We start from the raw sequence: 6,076 nt of genomic DNA on the forward strand, positions 1-6,076 counted from the left end.
TTTTTTCTTACGTTTATTAGCCATTTGTGTTTCTTTGAATTGCCTATTTTTATTTCCCTATTGAATTACTTGGCTTTTTCCAATTGATTAGTAAGAACTTGTTACCTGCATTTTTTTTCCCGGTCTTTTGCTAGTCTTGTAAATTTGTCTATGGTGTTTTATGGACAAACACTTCATTTATGTGGTTTACTCTGTCAGTATTTTCAACCGTAGATTTTTGAGAGCGTCTTCTCACTTCCAAATTATAAAATTATTATCCTATGTTGTTTTCTGTTTTTTTATGGTTTTGCACTTATTTAGCTCTTTAATTTACCTGATAATTATTTTGTATGAGGTAGAAATCTAACTTTTAAAATCCTCTCTAGGGGCTTCCCTGGTGGCACAGTGGTTAAGAATCCGCCTGCCAATGCAGGGGACATGGGTTCGAGCCCTGGTCCGGGAAGATCCCACATGCTGCGGAGCAACTAAACCCATGCGCCACAACTATTGAGCCTGCGCTCTAGAGCCCGGACTCCGCAACAAGCGAAGCCACCGTAATGAGAAGCCTGCGCACCACAACCAAGAGTAGCCCCCGCTCACTGCAACTAGAAAAAGCCTGAGCACATTAATGAAGACCCAACGCAGCCAAAAATAAATAAATAACTTTCTAGATAACATGGTCTGTTTTCCAAACACCATTTGTTAACCCAATCATAACCCACCTTTATCATATACACAATTCCCATAGAAGTGTATGATTATTTCTAGACCATTTATTCTGATCATTTACTTAATCCCTGCACATTACTAGATCTTTATACTAGAATATAATTTCTGACAAGCCAGTCCACACAGTTTTTTCTTCTAATCAAAATTTTCTATATTCTTAATCTTTCTTTTGTACGTTAATTTTAGAAACTTTTTGTCAAGTTCCATAACAAATTTTCTTGGAAATTTTATAGAGCTGTGAAGAGTTAATAGCTTCATCTATTCTCCCATCCAATACTATAATCTCTCTCGCTTTTCTGATTATATATAGAGTTTTATTAAACATCTCATTTTATTACACTGTTTTATAATTTTTACTTCATTAGTGCAATCTACTTTTGCAGCATTTTTTTCAAATGATTCTTTTACTGCTGTATTGGAAATTTATCCACGTTTATTTATTTTTCTTGTTTCTAACTGTCACTTTACTCTTGTGTTATTTCTAATAGCTTTTTAGTGATTCTCTTGGATTTTTCTGATAGATAATCATTATTGCATACAATGAGGTTTTTTCCTTATTCCAAGATCAATACTAAGTTTATTTCCTGTGTAGTTAGTAATAATGTCAATCATAGCTTTTATTGTTTCTATCTATAGGATAGTTTTGTATATTTCATCATTATGTATAACATTTACTATAGGTATAGGTATATTTCATGGTATAGCTAGCTGACTTTGAGATTTTATGAGTGTCCATGTTGAATTTTATAAAATGCATTTCCTTCATCCACAGAGATACTAAAATATTAATCCATTCATATAGTGAAATATGCCATTAGGTTTTCTAATATTGAATCAAACTTTTTTGGAATAAACCCTACTTGGTCATAATGTTATTCTTTTAACAGACTCACGTATTTGATTTGCTGCCACTTTACTTAGGACTTTTAAATTACATGTAATTTTTTGTACTTTTATGTTTTTCCACTATTCTTGCTCAATGTTAATCCTAGATTTATTCTGGCCTCAATAAAGAATTAGGAAGACTGCCATTTTTTCTGTGCTCTGAGATAATTTATATAAACTGGGATTATCTATTCATAAAAATTTGTTAGAATTCTACAATTTTACCATTGTGGGGATAGGCTTTTCCCAGTAGATACTGGTGTATTAGATATTATGCTTCTTTTTGACCAATTTTCACAATTTACATCTTCCTGAAAAAGTGTCTATCTGACATTTTAAAAATTTATTGATAGAAAGTTCCATATAGGATTTAAAAACTCTGTTTCATATCTGAAGTTATGTATCCTTTTTTTCTTTTACTTTTTTTCCCTTTTTCCTTCAACAGAGTAAAGTGTCTATTTTTCTGTTCAAATAGCTAGCTTTTTGATTTATTGATATAGAATATTTATTCACTTGATTACAGGGTACACATTTTTCTAAACCTGTTTCTTTTATTCTTCAAGTATTTAGTGTTTTACTTACTTTTGACTTATCAGTTTCTGTAGCATTTTGGATTTCTGTATGTCAGGCCATATTGATGTGTGCTTAAAACTGTTCTATCCTCTAGTTTGGTTTTTAGCTTTTATCAGTGGGAAACATCTTGCTTGACAACTTTTAGTGCTTTTGGCCCTAAATTCCATTTTGTCTGTCCTTCATGTAGCCATACCTGTCTTCCTTTTTCTATTGGTTTTGTTTTAGCATTTGCCTGATATAGCTTGGTCCATCTCTTTATTGTTAAGGATTTTTGAATAATTTTGCCTTTTATATCCTTGCAACCAACATACAAATTTAAATTTGTTTTACTGCCATTTTCAAACAGGCACTATAAAAGAGGATGGGTCAAAACATCAGTCTTGATAATGGTTTTTACAATTTGGTCTTGATTTGCTTTTTACAATTCACCATCTCTGCAACCAGTAACCTCCAATCATGTATTTTTAGAAGTGAACCTCAGTGAACTGGGCATATGAGGTGACCCTCCCACTAATAGTTCACACTGCTTTTCATGGTATCTCCAGACCAATGGCATGTGAACTGATTGACCCCTATGGTATGAAAACAGTAAAGGCATTAAAAAAACAGGTCTCTTTCCACTCTCATTTTTACCTTGCAGCTTTACAGTTGTTCATTTACATATTTTCTCCTCACTGGGAGGGGAAAATGTATCATTTTTGTATTCAAAGGAAAAACTGGAAGACCTAAAGAAAGCCATACTACCCTGAACTGTTGCTTTTTTTAACTCATGGGAGATGCTAGTGAGATGATACAAATATAAAATACCTGACAGGTGTATTACTACCATGTGTTCAACAACAAACAAAAACCCTTCTTCTTAGAAAATATCAGTTGATTAACCCCCTTTAAGAAGGCATTTGGAGGACTTCCCTGGTGGTCCAGTGGTTAAGAATCAGCCTTCCAATACGGGGGACACGGTTTCGATCCTTGGTCGGGGAACTAAGATCCCACATGCCTCGGGGCAACTAAGCCCTTGCGCCACAACTACAGAGCCCATGCACTCTGGAGCCCAGTGCCACAACTAGAGAGAAGCCTGCACACCACAATGAAAGATCCCACCTGTCGCAGCTAAGACCCGATGCAGCCAAAACTAAATAAATAAATAAATATTTTTTTAAAAAGAAGGCATTTGGAGGAGGAAAGCAACAAAACTCTCTTTTTCTCGAGGCAGCAAATTCAGTCTTACTATAGATACTACTTTTTGATTGACTGTGAGCATTTCTATAAGGTTGTTAATGAAAGTTCATATATCACCATTTTTCTCTGTTTGTTAGCCAGTCTAATTAAGAGTTCAGTGGGTGGAAATTAGCTAAAATAAGTTTGTGGGAGATTATCTATAGATTTAAAGTAATTCAGATTCCCTTAATTTCTCTTACAACAAATGATTGTGCTGAATATAGGTGCAACATGAAAGTGTGAGAATATATTTATTCTTTTGTTTTAACAAAATATATGTCCATGTAAGGATTGTGATACTGATTATTTTAAGTGCCTACTCGTACATGGAGAATGGGCTGGGTGGAGTGGGTCTCTTGACTAGAAATGCTTTTATGAATCAGAAACATGATGGTGGGCTGATATTTTTGAGGTATTCTATTACTCTAAATCAATATATAGATTTAATATATTGGATTCATTTATTCAATTTTTAAAGTTTCAACATGTTGACCTCAAGGATAATTCTTAAAAGCATTATTTGTTCAGGAATGCATGATGAACTTAATTACTGCATAGATACCAGTCAGCTGCTACAGTAATTTGTTTTTTGATCTTTTTCTGCAACTAATGTACTTTGAGTAAGAAGCTTCAAGTTTTACAATGGTACCTTTATCTTGTAGGTTAATACATATATATCAGCGACGGTTTATTTTTTCAGTTTCTACTTTGTGGGAAATACAGTTTGCATAGTACAATTTTAGAGTTTGCTGCTTTTTTCTAATAGGGTTTTTGATTGTGTGTGGTAAAAACATTTACTGTGGTAACATCCAAGTCAGAAGAGAAATATGACTGGTTTGTATGAAAATATTTTCTAATTTAGTTTATTTTAATTTTAAGTGGCTTCTGTATTTGGAGGGTTACTTGAGACTGTATTTTAATAATGTTTTTCTTGTTTCATGAGATTATTTTTTACCTTCCTGTTTAAATCCCTTTTGATCGTTAGTATAAATAAAGGCATCAACAACCACAGGCTGAAAGAAACTTCTTCCTTTGCCCCAGGGTTTTTTCACCTTCTGTACTTACTTAGTTCATATCACTGCACTAGGATCTCTACGACCTTCAGAGTAAGTCAAACTGAATCAATGCCTTATCTTCCCAGTCCCCCTATGAACTTATAAATTGAAGTTGACTCTTGTGTTTGGAGAAAATATGGCCTCATAGACTCTATTGAACTAAACCTTTTGCTCAAATATACCCCAAAACACATACACACTCAACTACATGGAAAAATTTTAACCATACTGAGTTCTTTTTATGTGCAAAGATACTGATTTAGTCACTCGGCATATTGGCTCATTTAATGCTTACAGTAATTACCTACTTCATTGCTTCTAATAGACTTATCATTTTTTTCCCCCACAATGTAATAATTCCAAGATCAGAAAGCATCATACAATTACTGAGTGAATCCCAGCCTGGTGGTGCAGCACTATAGTTGTGTTATCAAACTCAGGCTCAGCTGCTCATCGTTCAAGAATACAATACTGAGAGACAGGTGTTGGGTAAAAGAAACGACAGCTTTATCGAGGAAGCTGGCAATCATGGGGAAAAGGTAGACTCATGTCCCAAAGAACCAACTCCCCACTCCCTAAGTTTGCTTGGATATTTTATAGGGAAAAGAAGAACGGACTACGGGCTGAGTAGGGGACAGTCTTCTATTTTCAGAGATGATTGCCTCCATTGTGCAATTCCAAGGAGCCACCATGTCTCGCTTGTGGTTGGAACATTATCTGAGCCATAAATCTCTGGTCAGCTAGTCCTTCTGGTTCCAACCGGTCTGAGGTCTACATGCTTGTGGGCAGCATACAGTTAACTTATTCTACCTGTGGGGGATTCAGTACCTGCAAAACAGCTCAAAGGATATGGCTCAGAATGTTATGTATAGCCCTTGAAGAGGAGCCATTGTTTAATGGCTAAACTATTATTATTTTGTCTTGCTTGACTATTTTCCTTTGTTTCTGCATTTTCTCATATCTCTGATTAAATTTATTCTTTGGAACGTGGGGAAGGCCTAAGAGGCTAGAGTTTTTTGGTTTTTTTTTTTTTTGCAAACAAGGCAGGCAGAGGACATGAGAGGCTGGCAGGGCAGGGGCAGGTGGCTGTCCAGAGAAGGCCCATAGCATCCTATTCTGTTAAAGTTGTGTGAAAACTCCCCAGTGACGCCTTTTGATAACAACAATAAAGCACTAGCATCGGCATGGCTTGGAGTCTATGATATACGTACTAAGGTATATAAGGTCGCTTTTATTTTCCCCAGTTTCTTTAGATGGAGAAGCCAGAGCAGAAGTTACGTGGCTTGTCCACTAACACTCAGCTAGTAAGTGGCAGAGCCAAGATTTAAGCCCAACCGTCTGGCTCCTGGGCTGACACTATCTCATCACTCAGTGGCAGCAGGCACTGAGTGAAAAAACACACGGCTGAGTGAACAAAGGAAAAAGCAGCTCTATTGCACACTATCCTTTATGTTAGGGGCACCATATAGGATTGCCACTGGGGATGTCAAGACAGTCGAATATCTTTAATTTACAAACCTCAGTTAAACTTTTAAATGATTGCAACCTACATTTTTAAAATAAATCATATATTTTACAAGGAAACATACATATACTATGACACTCTGAGAAGGAGGTATGTGGGAGGGAAGGGAGGT

Source organism: Orcinus orca, chromosome 15, assembly GCF_937001465.1.
Source record: "Orcinus orca chromosome 15, mOrcOrc1.1, whole genome shotgun sequence".
NCBI lineage: Eukaryota > Metazoa > Chordata > Mammalia > Artiodactyla > Delphinidae > Orcinus > Orcinus orca.